Source organism: Pyxicephalus adspersus, chromosome 1 (genome assembly GCF_032062135.1).
Source record: "Pyxicephalus adspersus chromosome 1, UCB_Pads_2.0, whole genome shotgun sequence".
In the NCBI taxonomy this organism is placed as follows: domain Eukaryota; kingdom Metazoa; phylum Chordata; class Amphibia; order Anura; family Pyxicephalidae; genus Pyxicephalus; species Pyxicephalus adspersus.
In genome coordinates, this window is record NC_092858.1 from 105968227 (window position 1) to 105987931 (window position 19705).

A 19705-nucleotide genomic window follows, 5' to 3' on the forward strand; every position below is an offset into this window, starting at 1 on the left:
GAGGAGAGGAGAGAAGACGAGAAGCACGCAGGATCGCGGTATCGGGTAAGTATGTTACCGGTTTTAATTATTTTTTAAACCTGCATTCACCGTATGGGACGCACCCACTTTTCCCCCCCAGTTTTGGGGAAGAAAAAGTGCGTCTTATACGCCGAAAAATACGGTATTAAAAATGTGTCCTTCTGATGAAGCCTACGGGGGAAACGCATCAAGGACTGTAAAAGCTTATTGAATAACATCATACCAGTACTTTGATTATTTGTTGATTGGCTATCATGTATGTGTAAGAAATCTTTGTGATGAGCACCATAAAACTCCCTTAAAAAACTTTAGAAATTAGTAGTTGCTGTTACACGAGAAGGATGTGGTTCAATTTATAATACTCTCCCATGCAGCTATCTATTCGAAAAATTTAAGACCAAAAAAGTAGAAAAATGGGAGTTTGTTTTTAGGGTTTACATTCACTATTCATGCACAAAATACACATGTAAGGCCCTAGTCAGCACCAGTCCTCAACAGACACTAGTCCCCCAATCTAACACTGCAGTCTTCACCTATAGCAAGCCCCCACTCAACCTTGGGAGACTGGTTGCGTCTCGCAGGACTTACTGCGCAAGAGATGGTGTCTGGGATGGGGGGGCAGCAAGCCAGGAGCCCACTGATAAAGCACCAAGCAGGTACCAAGATTCCAACAGAGCTAAGTCATACAGAGCAGAGGTCATACACAGAATATCCATCCACCAAACGAAGTACACAAGGGCAAAACACAATCAGTCCGGGTCACAGGCAATGTTCAGTCAAGGCAGCATAAGCTCGCAAGGTCAGAAACAGGCAGGGTCAGTAACAGTAAATCAGACGAAACACACTCTACAACAGGCACTGGTGACTGGGAGCAGAGTGGCTATAAAGTCCCAGCAGCCAATAGTCAGGAGCTAATCAGCTTCTAGAATCCCCCTGAGCTGTGTACATCCTAACAATGGATGCTGGGGATGCCATTAAAAACATCAGGCTGCACTACTAAAGGGAAGCACGGGTTGCTGCTATCTTAGTTTCCTGGCTGCTGCAAATGACATCGCTGGACAGAATAAGCAGTGTTTTATACTGCGATGGCTCACAGCATGTATTCGCCGTACAGTTGAGCCTCTCCTAACATTACCCTCCTCCTGAGGAGAGGCCTCTGGACCCTCCACCTGCAGTTTTTCAGTATTACCACTTTTTATCACATCTTTGTATCTTTTTATATCAGAAGGCTAAAATAAAAGAAAACCAAAACATGCAAATTTTCTTGCAGATTAAAATTTCCAACAATAACACTATCCCTAAAGAAAGTATTTACTGGTAAATATAATATTTAACCAACATTTTCTGTATGGGTAGCAAAGGCAAAAATGGCATAATACAACAAGATATTTCTTGGTTTTGACATATTACAGTGACCTTTTTTATTACTATTAAAAAATTGTGTCACATGAGGATGCACCAAGTACTTAAAGCTTTCACTTTACTCATTTGTTTACAATCTAATAAATAGAATTCATACATTTTGCTAAGAGCATAATCAATACACTCTTGCTCTGAAATGAGATCACTTTTAAATAAAGATGTTTCTAATTTTTCAAAAAGCAAACTTAACACAATTTGTAGTAACCCATACAAACCTGCCTTTCTCTTTTGGTACCAATTGTGTACAGCCTAAAGCACCACCTCATGATCTAATCTGTTAAGGCCTGTAAGGAATTTCAGTAAAGAACCTATTGACATACACACTTGTCTTGCGTATGCACAATTCCAAAATAGGTGGAATAGGTGTTTCCTCTGCTGTACAACCTACTCTGGGACATATAGCACTAATTACAAAGCCCCTCCTGTGCTGGAAGGCTCTGAGTGGAAGACATTCCTGTATTGTTTGCCAGGCTCGATCTTTCAGCTTATTTGATAAAAAGGTTTCATTTGCATGCGTCCAGATTTTTTTTTATATTTCGCTAGTGAAGTCCGCTATTTTGGCTGTCTATTGTTGATTTGGATATGCCGCCTCCAGTTTTTGTGAATCCATTTAATATACTTTTTTTCACAATTTTGAAGATTGAAAAGATGAATACATTTTTCTAAGATTTCATATTGTTTGGATGGAAAGATAAACACCAGTGGATTTTGTGAGGGGTGATGCCACCCTCTTCTCCTAAAAATGTGTCCAGCGGCATATTTTAAGAAGTAAATCCAGTTGTTTTATTTACGCTTAAGACTTTTGAGACAAAAGGTGAAGTAGCTGCTCCATAGAAAGATTTTGAGATTAGGACCATCTTTACCTCCATGTTCTTTCTTTCTATAGATATTTTCCCCTTTAAGCTTCTCAGCCGTGGAATTCCAGAAAAATCTAAACAATAGCCTGATCACACTTCACAAGGTTCTGTCACCTGGTGGATATACAATGCTCAAGTAACAAGTATTAGATTAGTGGCAACAGTACTGACTTTATAATCAAAACTATACATTCCAGAGTAGGTTTCCTCAAGCTCCAAAATTTAGTCCTTTTTTTATTTTACTTTAAGCAATCTCCCAGCTTGTTGTTCCATTGTTATTTTTATCAAAGAAGATTCCAAGTATTTAGGTGAAGTTTGGTAGCTGATGTTGTTGCCAGTCACCTATTGTTAAGCAACTGCATTTTCTCAAATTTAGTTTAAACCCAGAGCCATCCTAGAAAAAAATGGTTTGGAAAATAGCTCTATTTAACAATGTTTCAGACTTACTCATAATTGTTACATCGTCCATGTAAGCAGTTACCCTAACTGTATTTCTGCTGCCCCTTGGAAGGGGAATGCCCCTTATTACCTCATCCTAAGGGATGCAAGAGAGTAAAGGTTCCAAGGCAAAAGCAGGGGTGACAGTGGACACCCCTGTTTTACCCCCAAAATCAGGTTGACTCGATCCGACAGGTGGCCATTGATGAGGACCTGGTGTGAGACATTCCTGTATAAAGAGGTGATTTGACTTATGATCAAAGATGAAAAGCTAATTTGTTTCAATACCTGCCTACCTGCAACAGATATTCATGTAAGACCCTGTCAAAGGCCTTCTGAAAGTCAAACGAGAGTAGGGCAACCCTCCTGTCTCCTTGTTTCCTGCTCTGCTGATATAATAATACATCTCTAACAAGATTTAGGCTGTCATGTACACTACGTCTAGGTATACCACATGTTTGATCATGATGTATAACTAATTTCTTTCTGAGGCGACATACCAATAATTTAGCAAAGATTTTATAATCCACATTAGGTAATGTGATGGGTCCCCAATTTCAAGGTTAGTCAAGTCCCCTTTTTTTGGCATTAGGGTTACAATACCTTTTTTCCATGATACCAGCACCATATTTTTCTGGAAAGCATTCTGCAAAACAGAGCATAGATCTTTTTAATTAAATCCCAAAAACTTAAATAAAACTCTACTGGCAGTCTATCCAGATCTTGGCATTTATTTTTTGCAAACCTTTTTAGAACACACAAGACTTCCTTTTTCTCAGGACAAACACAAAGGTCCTGATGATCAGAAACAATGAGTTGCTGGCTGATGGCACTACAAAAGTTTTTTTGTAAAGGTAGGACTGATCATTTTAGATTAAAAAAATTTAAGTATTATAATAGTAGTATAAGTAGTAGTATAATTTAAGAGTAAAAAGCATGCGCAGTATAGAGCATATTAGGTATTGATTTTTTACGATTATTTTGCTGTATATTTTGTTTGGATTGCATGTTTTTTTCTTTTTTTAAATGCGGGAGTACTGTTCTCTTTTTTCCAGGTTCTCCACTTTAGAATTATGAATAATCTGCTGGCCTCATTTTAAATGTTGCTAATTTGTTCTGTCATGGTTATACCCAGTTGTTGTAGCTTATTATTGGTTTGTAAATGCATGTTTAATTCTTTAAACCATTGAATTCTTTTTTTGGTTTACAGAATGCCCTTCTTTATGAAAAAACTTTGGTCTTTTTTTCATATCATCCCACCACTCCATGATGTTAGGGAATTTTGTATTTGGTTTCTCCATTTTTTTTATGTCAATACATACTCTGTCCTTATTGCAGGATCTTCCAGGAGCTTGGTATTCAACCTCCAAACTCCTGAGCCTTTGGACAACTAGGTAAGTGAACTTCTACTGTCAGCATTTTATGATCTGAAAAAATGCTGTCATGTAGCGACATTTTAGCAGATGACACCGTCTTACCATAGAAGACAAAATCAATTTGTGATTTTTCTAACCGTGCTGCCCCAGATGTATCCAGGGTCTCCTTGATGTAATTTAGACCACACCTCTTATAAGTGTAAAGTCCTCAGTCAGGTTCTGAAGTTGTTTCAATGTTTTTCCGTAATTTGTAGAACTACCTGAGGATCTGGCCTCTCCTGAAAGCAAGCAATTGAAATCACCACAGGAGAAAATCCTGTAAGAAAAGGCTTGATATGGGTAAAAAAATCCTCCCGTTCCTGTTTTGATACTGGAGTATAGACATTTAAAAACTTAAACTCTTTCCCCTGGTAGTTGAGAGTGGCCAGCAAAGTTCTACTATGTACTAAATCAGAAAAGGATATTATTTTTACATCTGGACCCTTAACGAGTATTCAAACCTGTTGCCCGGTTCTCGTTGTCACCTGACCAGCAGGAAGTCCCATATTTCCAGGCCTCTCGCAGTTGGTTGTAATTGTTGTGGTGGTCAGTATTGCACTCCTGCAAACATACAATGTGACAGTCATTATAGAAGAGAAAATCAAAAGAGGCAACCCTCCCTGATCGGTCTCCTTATACTTCTCACATTGAGGGATGTAATTTTTAGCACATTCATGTAATTGGCTAGGTATCCGATATATCTTCTAGACAATGGATTTTACACTGGATGTTTCAGAATCTGAGACTGTGATATCTGTGATATCTTATGTATTTGTTGCTGAGACACAAATGGACATATTGTCATTTGCTACAAAACTTAGTTGTACTTGTGACTCACCTGGGATCGAGGTAGTCTCTGTGGACTCCTCAGCCCGGGCCTCTACTGCTGGTGCATTCTCCACGCTGCTAGGTTCTACTGCCGCAGCCTCCACCATGACAGGAGTGGTGTGATCCGCTGGAGATGGTGCAGAGAATGATATATTTCCTTTGCCTTGAGCCTCCTCCACTTCTGGTTACCTCTCCACAGATGGCTTGGTCAGGATCCAGCTCTTTAAGAGAGTATCATAAAACATCAAAAGCAGGTGTCTCACACTTTTTCTACATGTCCGCATATGTTTTCCTGGCAGTACAATTTCTGAAGTTATGCCCAGCTTTTCCACAGCTATTACATACCACCACATTTTTACTGTTTGCCTCATGACCTGGCTGTCTGCAATGGTTTTTCTTTGGGCAGACATCTGACATTACAAATCCTGCAATACGTGGGCATTCCTGTGTAAAAAGCATAACACTGGTCTTCACCTAAGGTGAAAATTGCTGGCAGGTACATGGAACCTCCTCGCTCATGTGGTGCTGGACTGAGAGTGCCACAAAATGTATTTTTCCCATTCCAAATTCCAAACTCATTTTAAACCTAAATCAGGAAAGCAACTTTGTCACAGTATCTGGAAAGGAAAAAGTGCACATCTTTTGGTGTTACATATAGATTATTTACTTGAATTATGTCTATTTCTCCTCCTTGGTATAAGGTGACAAATACTAGGCCAGAGAAAGCAAGATTTTCCATCTGCTTAAGGAGCTTGTCATAAACAACATTACATTGAGAAATTTGATGAAGCATAACGTAATACTCTCCCATTCTCCCATTCAAAGAGAAAAGTACTCCCGCTTTTTAAAAAAAAAACATGCAATCCAAACAAAATATACAGCAAATTAATCGTAAAACATCAGTACCTAATATGCTCTATACTGCGCATGCTTTTTACTCAAAATTATTTTCACCTAAAATGATCACTCCTTCCTGTGACATCGCTGGTCAGAATAAACAGTGTTTTATACTGTGATGGCACACAGCACGGAGTCGCCGGACAGATGAGCTTCTAACAACACATATGGATGATAACCCCTTCCACGATCACAAACATCTTCTGTAAATCTAAATATTTTTTTTTTCCTAATCTGAATGAGTTGTCATGCAGTTTCTACAATATCAGCAAGTTTCTATAATTTAAACGTTTAATTTTGCAATATGTAAATATTTATAATAACCATTAATTAGCCAATGTCTTCAATGAATTTCATGCTTCTGTAAAGCTTATTCTAATGCCTCATCTGATTTCCCAGTGGAAGAATCAGCCTAATTCCCAGTGCTGTAGCTGACACATATTGCTGCATATAAAAATATCAATTCATTCCACTAATTACTCTCTAGTATTATCCAAGGTACCATATATTTCCCAGTGTTACAGCATAGCAAGCCTGAATCTCACACTATTTGTTTATCACATCCCCTACATTATTTACCTTAAAAAGACTATTACAATGCAATATCTCTTGTAATGCCTGTTGTGTGTCATTTGCTTAATAAACTTACTAAAAGTCTAACTACCTAATACTTTGCATATACAGAACTCACTATCATTAGTGAGCAGGTCCCCATAACAAACACAAATGTGACTATTTAACTGCATATTGCACACATTTATGTGCATTAAACTATTTCAAATTATTTATAATTATTATATCACCAAATGTTGACGTTGTAGCTAATGCATTCATTTTCCTGGATGTATTTAATAAGAGGTATTAATATATTAAATAGAAATTAGCCATCTGTTTCTGACCCATCTGTGTAACACACACAGGTTACATTTCTACAGGTCCCTCATTTTAGAGACCAGGAGCTGAATTATAGATATCATATATATACAGTGGAGCCATTCAGAATAAGTCATTTTATGAAGTGAAATCCTTTGGGCATTAATGGTGTCACTACAGTATAGAAAGTAGGAGTAACAAAGTTCCAATGTATGAACAGCATCATAACCAGCAGGCACAAACAATAGTGCATAACAAGGCACTAAAGTGGGAATAGTATGTTGAGTCAGAGTGCTTGATTACACTGAACATGTTGCAATGCGTTTTGCTGAATTTGCATATCCACAAATATGTATAACTGTAGAAAAATTAGGTTAATAATACATATGTCACACAGTGTGTTGAACAGGCCAAGGCCCCAAAGTATAATTAGCCAACAAATATAAAAGGTAAAAAAATAGGGGGTTTTAAAACAGGCCAATTAGTAAGTCATATTCAGGGATATATAAAAAAAATAAGTAACTTTAATAAATATAAGCAATAAAAATCCAGATGGCATCAAACACCCCACAGAACATGTTGTTCATTATAAGAACAAAATTACCTCATAATAATACATTGCAGCGTCAGAACAATTCCTTAGGACGGTACACCCTACACATCTCAAACCTGAAGCTACTTCAGGAGGGTTAACAGCGCTTTCCTGCAAATAGTTATTAACCACCTGGGTGTTACACTGATGTCTAGATTTCTGTTCCAAAAGCGGTACACTGTTTTTCATGAAATTTTTTTTTTTTAAATTGTAGACTTGTAACTTACAGAAATATGTCCGAACAAGGGTCTAGTAGATATCATGAATATAAAAAAGGTTTAAAACACAATCATGTAAAAAAAAAAAAAAATTACTTTTAATAAAATTAAAGACACAAAAATCAGCTTAAACAAGAATTCATAAATAAATGAAAAATACTGAAAATGCGATGATACGATATTTTTCTAAAACACCTCCCTAGTGTCCAACGTCACATACCTATAGACAAAACCACATAAATATATTTTCCATTATTTTTGGATTAGATTGGATACAGGAGTTTGTATCCAATCCAATACAAAATGAGTGTTTGAATTTACCAGTTATATACTTTGTATTTATTTTATATTATTTTGTATTGGACTGGATACAGGAGTTTGTATTCAATCCAATACAAAATGAGAGTTTGAATTTACCAATTACATACTTTGTATTTATTTTTAATTATTTTGTATTGGATTGGATACAGGAGTTTGTGATCAATCCAGTACAAAATGTGTTTGAATGAGTTTCAATTTGAATTTCCCGCACACGCGCCGACGTCATCACCGAAGGACACGTACACGCTACGGACGGAGAAGAAGCTGGCTGGCTTCTTCTCGGAGAAGGCACCCGACACTGGAGATCGACGCTTGAACACGACGCTGGATGATCACAGCGGGACCAGGTAAGTAATCGATAAACCCGAACTTTTCTCACTGTATTTTCATACAGTGAGAAAAGTTCGGGTTTATCGATAATTGTAATTTTTTTTAACCCGAACCAAGGTCGGGTTTAGCGGTAGGGTGGTTAATATATCAAAGATTGAAGCACACTAAAAAAAATGTTTTCCATGTAAGAAACCAACAAACAAGAAAAATACATTCATTGGTATACCTCCTGGGAAAATGGGGCTTCGGTCCAAACTTTTGTGCATGGGTAACCTCTCCTTACTCCTCTCCTAAAGCCGGGGTACCAGGGAGGGTTGTCTGTTTTCACCCCTATTTTTTGAACTGGCAGTGGAACCCTTGGCAATAGCCATTGGGGAGCACAGAGATATTCAGGGCCTCAAAGTGAATGGCAAGCAGCACAAGCTTTGCCTGTTTGCGGATGAAATCCTTCTCAGTCTGACCGCCCCACTGGTATCCCTGGCTAACTTGATGGAGGTTTTGCAGCACCTCTAAATGCAAGGCACGTAATGTCACTCTGCCACAGGAAACGATGATGGCCATAAAAGAGTCCTTTTCAATGGGAGTCTCAAAGGCTCAGTAATTTGGGCATTCTTATCTTGCCATCACCAACTCCCTGTACTCCACCAACAATCCTCATCTAGTGAAACATCTTATTGGACTACCAGAAGCCTGTAAACGGTACCAAATTTTATGGCTAGGGCACATAGGGTCTATAAAGATGTCATGACTACCTGTAAGAAATATTCCTGTTTCCCTTATCCCTTTTCTTGAAAGACTGTATCTTCACTAAGTCTCTATTAGCTTAATAATCACACAGATCTTAAATACCAAGATATTTATTAACAAAAAACAAAACTAACAAGTAATCAACAATTATTCTAATTAAGCTAAATAATAATCACATAGACAAAGTAAAAGGATACGTTACGCAGAGTCTGTATCCTGCACCTTTGAGAGAAAAAGAGAGTAAGAGAAAGAGAGGTCTAAGAGGCATAGGATGTATATAAGAGAATGGGAGATTTGGGGGAAGAGGCATAGGATGTATATAAGCAAATAGGAGGCTATGAGAATAAGACAACGATTTGTGGCTGTTGTCCCTTCTTATACATCTCCAGGACCCCTGGCCACATCCTGCCACACCCATGCATCCACCCCTTACTCAGGTGTCCTCCCAACTCTGGAAACACCCTGCTCCCAGGTGTCTGCTGATATTCCCCAGTAGGTGGTGCTGTTGTATTGAGGGCAAGTCCTTTGAGTTGGTCCTGTCTTTTTTGATGTCATCCGATAACAGTGATGTTTACACACCTGGCAGGATATTCCTGCTCACATAGATTTTATCCCTTTTGTGATTGCTTGGTATCAACCTCCCACTGTAATCATTCTGTTAGTTTCATTCCCAGAGGCTTTTCAGAGTCAACCCCCATCAAGTTCCACCAACAGCCAGTTTAAATATGAGTGCTAATGTCATGCCACTCATGTTGGGCAATCCAACACTACCTAAATTTCTATACCCAATAAGGGTTTTACCAAGCGCTATACCTGCTCAAAATATGCAATTTTTGCAACGCAAAATGTTGGGAGTTTATATGGGGTGCCAGGTGCCCGCGTGCTCCTAGGCACACTCTCTTCCGGCCGCGGAGTATGAGTGTCTGCACAGTTCTTCCACAATGCCCCTATTTGATGAAAAGGCTTCTTCTGCACATGCTCGGGTATGCGCAGAAGGAGCAGCCAAGAGCCTCCCAGGACGTAAGTATCCTGGGAGGCTCTGCTCTCCCATTTATTCTTGATCGTCTAGGCAGAAAACACTAACAAACAAAATTTTTTTCTTTAAATAAAAGGGTTATCTACCCTTATATGTAAAGTAAAAATTCTGAATTTAGGTACGCTTTAAGTTGTACTGTAGCATCATTCATTTTTGCTTGCCCATGATTGAATAGCTGACATAATCAAAGTTTCACTTGATTTGCTAGGATAGGTTCTTAATATTTCTTAGGGTATGTGTTAAAAGATGAATGCTCACTTTACTAAGCTCAAACTTCTTTAGTAAATTAATTTTTTAAATACCTATTTCATTGCAGTATATTGACACAAAGTCAACCTTTTTTTGACCTGTAGCCTGCACCCAACAAACATTATATATTTAAATGAGGCCTGTTTAACATAAAGATGAAATATCAAAAGATCAGCAGCCATATTTGCTGAAATCTTCACTTTCTCTTTACTATGAGTAAATTTATAATTATCGCTTTGTTTTTTTTTTTGTTTTTTTGTAGAACAGTAAAAGTTATGTTAACACTAAAGTTATGTTAAAAAAATGTTAACTAGCCAGTGGAGGGCTTGTGGGAGGGTGTTAAAGACCCTTTTAAGAGTTTTACTATACTTTCCCTGCTGCTACATATTACCATGAGTTCTGCCATCTTAATGGTTCAATGTTTTTCCCACTTTGAAGAAAGGGAGCTTTTTGCTAGGATGGGAAGGTCGTTCAGTGGTAGCTGGGAATGAAAGATCTTCTTTGTAAGTTGAGAAACACTAAACTAGGCCAGCCTAGTTACTTGTGACAATCCCCATTTCATGATAAATTTGAGCCTGATTTGCAATAACAGGTGGTATTTTTTAGTAAAGTTTTTAAGGATGCAGACAAGTAAGTGTCCAATGTCTCTAGTGAAAAGGAATAAGCTTCCCTTTGCAATATATTGCAATAGATTTCTCTGCAGTATATTTTGTGAATGTGTAAAGGTGTAATTTGTAAAAAATGTTTCTGGCTAACTTAGGATAAAAACCTATTCTATCTGTAAGTTTAATGAGTTTAAAAGTGATCAACTTTTAAAAAAAGTCTATACCAACCTCTTTAACATTTACTTTAACAAAATTATATTACATTTTTTTCTATTGGGACATTGTTAAATAGGTCAAGTTAACCCTAAGGCTACGAAATTCTGAATAAAATGTAAAGGTCAAAATTTGTAAAACTGAAATTTGTGCTGCAATTCTGACATAAATCAGAATTTGGGAATTGCAATCAATCTTGCTAGTGTCTCCATTAGAATATTTTCAATCTATTTCTGTTTCAGTGCCAACATACAATTTTGGATTTTATTTCACTTTTAGTATTCGCGATAGTAGTCACCAGGGCAATTAGCGATAATTTCCTTATTTGGGACATTAACAAAAACAAAAGCTAACAGAAGTCCTAACTTCACAGCACCCATACACATTTTAAGGGAAGAAAAAAATGTAGTTCATGTAGATAACTGCTTTAACATTATTTTTTCAAATTTTAACTAAAATTTAGCTTTACTAAGAAGTTTTACAGTTCTGTTGATAAAGAACGCTACTATAAACCAAAACTGTCTTTTTTTATTAAACTGAACTGCATTCTAAACTCATTATGTAGCTTTTTAACTGAAATATATTTTCTTTAGGATTTGTTGCTAACAGAGTCTCTGCCTTGTTCTGTATACACACACAATTGAAACAGAAATTAAATTTAAACTCAACTGTACATTTAATTTATTAATTTCACACACAAGGTTGCCATTTCAGAGCAATTGAACTTGTAATATAGGACTCAATGGCAACAGTTCCTTTCAAGAAAAAAAAAATACTATAAAATCTGCTCAACTTTCACCACTGTGTCAAAGCAGCATTTTGGGAGTAATTTGTTGTTGTTTTCATACACAATGAGCCTGATTTAAAAAGGATGGACATTTTCATTAGTGAACCAGGGTGATTCAGCAAACCTGGAATGGATCTGGTCCAGGGTTGAAAACATTTGCTAACAAATAGCAAATTACTTTTAGGAAATTCATTCCAGGTGGCCCTAGGTTGGACCCCCTTTTGCTTCGGAACTGTCTTAATTCTTTATGATATAGGCATGGGCAAACTATGGCTTGTTGGGCCCAACAAATTATCACTAGCAAAAGAAATGGTGACCGACAACACTGTTCCCACTGAAAATGATAGTAATTTGAATGTAATTCTTCTTTTACTTTGGCTTACTTGGCTTTACTTGGCTTTCATACAACATTTATATCAGTTTATACAAACAATAAGGTGCTACAAACATTTGGTCAATATTAACATCAGAGCATCACACAGTTGTTGATGATTTTTTAGCTGCACAATCTTGATGAGAATCTCATAGATTGCAAGACACTTTGTTTTGGCTGGGTCATTGGCCTTGGGACTTTTAAAGCATATAATATTTTTGTGAACACCTCAAACAATATATTTAGAAATAATCCAATGCTTTAATAATTTAAAATTCATAAAACTTGGTTAAAAACATCACAAAAATCCAAAAGTTGGTACATAATAAATCCAGAGGTTAGTACATAATGAATAGGCTAATGATATATTGACGCATTTCTCAGAACAAAGTCTGCTTCATCAGGAGTTCATTAGGCTGCTATCAATAGAGATGTCTATTTTCTGGATAAATGAGTCACATGATCCATCAGTGCAGGTATCCTATATTAATTTGGTACAGGCTATTAATGCCATGTTTTCCAAACTAGTAATTTTCTATTGTCATACGTATTCCAATGTTAAGTGGACGATTTTTTGCAAAAGGGTCAGTACCCCTGTCCTATTAGGATTTGGTTCCAGGATAAGTTTCCCTGCTAATCCTTAGTATGCTCTCCTTGTGTCAGGTTTTTAAATGGTCTGGCCCTTTCCTCTGCTGGCGTCCCTCGTGGCACATCCGGGGATTCGGCATGTGATGAGAATCTCATCGACACTGCATTTCATAGACACTCTATTAGATTCAGATCTAGTGACTGTGGAGGCCTTTTTTAACAGTTAACTCATTGTCATGCTTCAGAAATCAGTTTAGGATGATCCAAACTATGTGACATGGCATATTATAGTGTCGAAAATAGCCATTAAAAGATGGGTACACTGCGATTAGAAAGGGGTGATCATGCAACAATACTAAGGTAGGTACTAAGGGGCCCATAATGTACCCCACACACACCATTTACCACCACAACCCTAAATAGTTGATACAAAGCAGGATTGATCTTTACTTCCATGTTGTTGATGCCAAGTTCTGACCCTACCATCCAAATGACACATCCAAAAATCCAAGTCCAATTTATTTGAGTCTTTGTGAATTGTGGCCTCATGTGCTTGTTCCTAGCTGTCAGGAGTGGCCCCTGGTGTGGGCTATCTGCTTCAAGGTTCTACATGTTACATGCTCAGAGAAGCTCTTCTGCATACGTCTGTTGTAACAAGTAGGTATGATTTACAGTTGCTTAAACTAGTGTGGTCATTCTCTAATCTCTGGCATCAACAAGACATTTTCAAGCAGAGAACTGCGACTCATTGGATAGTTTCCATTTTTTCAGCAAAATGTCTGTAAACCCTAGACATGGTGTGTGTGAAAATCCCAGCAGGTCAGCAGTTGTAAAATACTCAACCACCTGCAAGCAACAATGTTGTGTTAAAAGTCACATCAATCACCCTTCTTGTCCATTCTGATGCTTAGTTTGAACATCAAAAGGTCAGTTTGGCTTTAGGTTAGTTTGGCTTTGTATGGTATGCATTGATGTGACTTTTTGTAATCTTCATTATTGTTAGCTTCATCTGTTGCTGCAATGTTTTTGTGCCTGTTTTAAAATTATGGTCTCTATTGGTTAGCAATTCTTCTACCTGTTTTTTTACAAAGTATGTGTAATCATTGTTATTCAAGGTTTTAATATTTTATCCATGAATAATTAGTACAAATTTATGCATAGTTTCCACTCCAAACTGGTACTTGACCCCCGTTGTTGCTTTTGTCCCATTCTAAAAGTCAAATTCTCACATATTGCTATGTGAATGTAATATGTAAGTATTCCTTTTCTGATTAAATTGTCATGGTTTTTTTTTATTTTAATAGTCTCACATTTGCTGAATAGGCTGTGGTTTTCCTTTAACAGACTTCACTCACGTTGATTTGCTGCCTCTGTTCTACACAACTCATCTGTTCATTTGTAATATTGTTATAGGTTTGTTCTCATTGTGCTGTGCTGCCCGATCTTAGCCCTACAGTATACAAAAGCACACTTCCACTTCCTGCCCAAACAGGTTGTCAATTAGCTGTCCAGCTCAGTTGCACTAACACACCTGATGGTGATGGAAGGAGGTCCAGGTTGCCAAGCCCAACACAAACCACATTTATTGACAAGCTCACAAGCAGGGTCAAGCACTCCTAAATTCTGGATTGTATGCATTATTTAGGTTTTTACATGATTCAAATAGTTTTTCAGGGTGTTTATGTAGTTTGAATGCCATTTTAGACCTTGTCCCACTATATATTCACTTCATCACCTTAGCTTGGTAGTGGAAGCACATATTGGTGGATTCCTCTATAACAGGAAGCAATATCATTCATGAATGTACAGTAATCTGTGATGTGACATTCCAAAGGCTTGCCAGAGGTTCCCAGCAAAGCGATGGTATCATCCAGTTACAGAATGGATTAAATTATTTGGATGTGTTAAGCAGCATGTTAAATCATGTTTTGTTGGCAACTAGATGGTGCTGTATTGTATTTTTCCTGCTTTTCAGGCTGCATAAGCAATGTTTGCCCAAATCTAAATATGTGCATGTCAAGGTATGAACATTTAAAAATCAAGAAGAAGAGAAGGCTGCACTCTTTCCTTTAAAGTCTTACACTAGCTTTGAACCAAGCAAATGACATCAGAAATCATAGGAAGAAACCGGCAATCTTTTCAATTTGAATTACATACGTGTTAAGCAAGTGTTAAGCAATATGCCAAAAAAACCTTTTTGCCTATTTCTTCCTATAATTTTTCTTTTATATGCATATTTACACACATTTAAATGTATACACACATATATGCATGTATGTACACATGAAGCAAAACAAACAATATACACAAAAAAAAAAAAAACTTACCCGAATGAATATGCGGCTTCTCTGCAAAAGTGGCAGGCGGTTTTGAGCTGCTGGGGAACACAGTTTATGCACACATAGCAGGTTCGCATTGGAACACAACAATGCACATAAAACACTGGGAGTTTTAATAAGACAATTATGCTGTTTTTGACCTTTCAACAATTTAAATAAATGAAATGCTCAAAAACAATCGCAATTTTACTTGTTAAATTGTAGGTCTGTTGGATCACCCGAGGTTAAAGATCCTGGGAGATTGTAAAGGAGATCACATAAAAAAAAACAACAAAAACATTATTAAAACAACTTTATTCAAAATAACCACATTTTTAAAAAGGTCAGATTAAAATATAGAGACCACGCAGACACCACTAAATTTACCTGACAAAATAAAAATAAAAAATAAACAAAACACACACACAAACACTAAACAGATGTAAACCCACACTTCCATAAAAAGCCAAAATATAAGAAATATTGCATTCAAACAATACTTACAAAACTAATATGCAGTTTGCAATCATGGGTAGAAAAATGGATTAGAAAATATTTATGCAGAACAAACATTTAAAGGTGGTAATAAAGACACATTATTGCAATGAAATATTATGGCTACATTGAAACATTCAAAGTTTAAAAAACAAAAGCAACAATTGTGCTAAATAGTAAACAAAGTATCAAATGCAGCAACATAGATTACGATAACACACCAAACAAGACCTCCCAGACAAAAAAAAGACAAAGATGTGTGCATTCCGTGAAGTTTGGCTGTTTGTTTGTATGTCTTTTCATATTTGTATACTGTATTTATATATCTATCATAGATATCTATATATGTATTGATATCTATATAAATATATATATTTATATAAAAGCAAACAAAAACATGGGGTGGTTGATTTAGTCCTCTGGCAAAAGTGAGGTCTCCCCTGTCACAGTACTCAGGGATTTATAACATGGCGGATCCTCGGCTCAGGCATCGTAAGCGTTTCAGTTAACTATTTCAGAACCCAAAATAATTGGATCATTTAAAAATATGCCTTTTTCTAAGCTAATATATATGTTTGAAACATTTGAACACATCAAACATTTTTATTTAGGGTTAACTAGAAGATGTGTGCCATTTGAAAGCATGATTTGTTAGGGAAAGAATGACTTTTAACCCCTCTGGCGGTATTCCCGAGTGTGGCTAGGGTAAAAAAAACATGCAAAAAACGGTAAAGCCCGAGCCACACTTGGGGTAGCTAAAAACAATAAAAAAAAGCACACTTACCTTGACCCATCACATCCCCTGGCGTCCTGCCCGACAGATCTTATCCTCGGGTGGCGTCCTCTTCCGCTGATTTTCAGCCGGCTAATGCAATGACCTTTCCCCAGTGACGTTGGAGCATGCGTTGGTGCAGTCGGGAACCGCAACAAGAAACTCAAATAATTTTGTATTGGATTCAAAACAAAATAGCTGTATTGAATTCAATACAAATAAGTCTAATATATATAAAATACATGCTACTGTACAGTTAAATTACAGTTTTCAGTATTTTTGTGCACCCTTGTTTTAACAGATTTTTTTCATTTTAAAGTTTATTAATAAATTTAATAAATATTGGACATATTTCGGTGGATTATGCCTAAGATTTATAGGCCTACAATGTAAAATAAATTTCTATACAAAACAATGTAACGCTTTTTGCGAAAAAAAAATGACCGAATTAGAACGTCAGAGGGGTTAATGCAAGCTCGCTAGGGTCAAGCTGCCGGAGATGCAAACATTATGCAAAAATGTTTTTTAGTGCCCACAATACAATTTCTATATTTTATGTAAATTATAAATGACAAGACGGTGTTGTTGTTAATAGAACCCAAATATATATATATATATATATATATATATATAAATATATATATATAAGACATAAGAACATAAGATTATTGAAAAATAAATATTATAATCAAAATTATGCATAGGTGTTTTTAGGGTCTGATAAGAGCACCCCTGGACACTAAAGAATGAGAAGTGCAAAATGAAAAATGGGCTTGACAATGACAAATAATATATGGTGTCAAATGATCAGCATTTTTAGTCAAGCTTCAACATCCAGAGACATATATATTTTATATTACACATATTTGTGTGTGCATGATGCCAGAAAAAAAAAATTAGATGTAGCAGAAATTATGGTTATAGATTTGCTTGACATTTTTTTTATGTATTACAAGAAGCAAAATTTGAAGATATTCCAAAGATGCTAGATTCCTATGCCCAAGCAAGAGCAGACTCCCCTACTGTTTATTTAGCCGTTTGTTTAGGCTGTTTACTTAACAAAAAGTACTATTAATCCGCAAGAATTATGTCAATTAACTAAGAGAATGTGGTCATGTGCTAGCAAAAATCTATTTCCTTGCAAAGGAAGGAGTGGATATTCTTTACAAAGTGAATTTTGTATCACATTGCAGAATAGTAATTCGCTAAGTGAACAGTCTAAACCTATTTTGTAAATCAAGCATAATGTGTCAAAGAGTGAGGGTTGGTTGTGTGACCATATCAAATAGTGAAACAATTAGTTTTGAGCTTCCGTTTTAATCAAATTAAGTGAAAAATGTTGTATGGTTATGGTCATAGTTATCATTTTTGGGAATTACCAGGTTACCAAATTATTTTTTGCAAAAGTATGATAAATGTTTTACAGTGCATAATTGTAACACTCACAATTTAAAATCTTAAAAAGAATTTGCAATTTATTGTTTTTATCGTTAAAAAACATAGAAAAAAATAATTCTTAAACATACAAATTTTCACTAAATGACTAGGATACTGCACTGATGTTTAGTTTGCTTTTAAAGGCCCTTGACGCGTTTCACCCGTAAGCTTCATCAGAAGGACACCAAGTGGGGGGGCCATGTCCGCATGGCTTCGCCAGTGGATGCACCTTAGTTTAGCTGTGTTCCGCCCCGCACTCCGGCTTGTTCTAACTCTACAATATGGGCAAACAAAAGCACCAGCGCGATCCCAAGACTTCCGGGACCCACAAGGTAGCCTCCGCTACACGCCGGTTTACGATCCTGGCGCTTCTACAGCAGACGCCAGCTCTCAGAAGCCGCATAACCAAAATGGCGCCCGCAGCTTCTTCCTCACTACATGGGGGGAATGGTGGGACTTCTCCTCCTCCCTCTACCAGGCTGACAGTTTTAGCAGGAGGAGAGGAGCTTTCTTTCTGTGATTCCTCCCCCTGATCTGCTAAACCTTTCACCCCAGACACTGCTGAGCTCTGGGACGAGGATTATACTTCAACCCCCCGAGATTTAAAGGGCCAGTACACCCTAGCAACTGCTGGCTTCCCCCTGCCTGATTCACATACAGGGTTTCACAGTTTGAAGACGGGGCCACCTTTACATATAATGCCCTCCACAGCTGCCTGTGCTTCTGAGATTGCAGCCACTGGGGATGGGGAATCCTACCTTAAGGTATACACTGCTGCTTATGGTGGCGTTTAGTTCCTCCAGATCCTTCTCCCCAAGCAGGTGTCCCCTCATACAGTCACCCCCATGATGTTTACTGCTGAATCCTCGGTCCCCACTCAGGCCCCTTATGCTGGCTTGGAAGTTCAATCTACTGTATAACATGCACCTATTATTAACCCCCCATGTGTCCTGGCAAGATTATGTGTGGATGATCCCTACTAAAGAGGACTTTTGCCACCTTGTACAGGAGGTAAAGGAGACACTTAGTAGTGAGATTCATGCTCTAAGGAGGGTTATATATATCGCCATTAGGACTCAAGAGACCCACCTTGCACCTACCTATTCATGTGTTATCAATTAAATTCATTTCTTGAATCAATTATGTTTCAAAGACAAGTGATTTTCTCTAGTGCATATCACATACTCCATAATAAATGGAGAACTTTTTGGGACCAATTCGATCTGGTACATTTCAGATCTGCAATGTAATTCCAATCTGTGGGCTTTTTTGAAAGCAGTCAGTTTAGAAACAGATCAACTAGATACAAAAAACAGGGAAGTAATTGAATAAACAACAACAACAAGCAGCTGTGAAGGGACTAAACAAAAATCCCAATATCATAATTAAATCTGCTGATAAAGTTGGGAATGTGGTAGTGATGGAGCCTGCATTCTACAAAAAGATGTGTTTAAAGATAATAAACAATCAGGAGTGGTACAGAATGGCAAAAAAAAAAATAAAAATACCAGGTTATTACAATGAGTATTATGTTATTATCGTGAAGATAAATGTCATCAATCAAAAAATATGATTTCCTAAATGTAAAACATCATTGACTTCCAACTCTAAATAGACCACCAAAAATACATAAAAGTACTAAAGATCCTCCAGGTAGACCTACAAGCCCTAATTCATCAATGAAATGCGCGTACGCGCCGGTCAGCAAGCTCTATTACCACGAGTCGGGCCCGAGTTCTAGTGAACTCGCCTGCCGGTTTCCTGCAAATATGAGCAAAGATCTCGAATACGCCAATTAAGGCGATTAATTTTCAGCTACGCGATTCAGAAGGAGATGTTAACCTCAATGGTGAGGTGATAGCAATTGATTAGC

General features: G+C 37.1%; 1 long non-coding RNA gene across 1 annotated transcript in view; it reads left to right on the top strand.

Annotated features, from left to right (window-relative positions):
• The window catches only part of LOC140338422 (uncharacterized), a 53514-nt gene that overhangs the window by 1376 nt on the left and 32433 nt on the right, over nt 1–19705 (top strand). Inside the window, exon 2 of the long non-coding RNA XR_011922254.1 lies at nt 4077–4132. This is a non-coding gene — a long non-coding RNA (uncharacterized lncRNA). The remainder of the gene's footprint in view (nt 1–4076; nt 4133–19705) is intronic.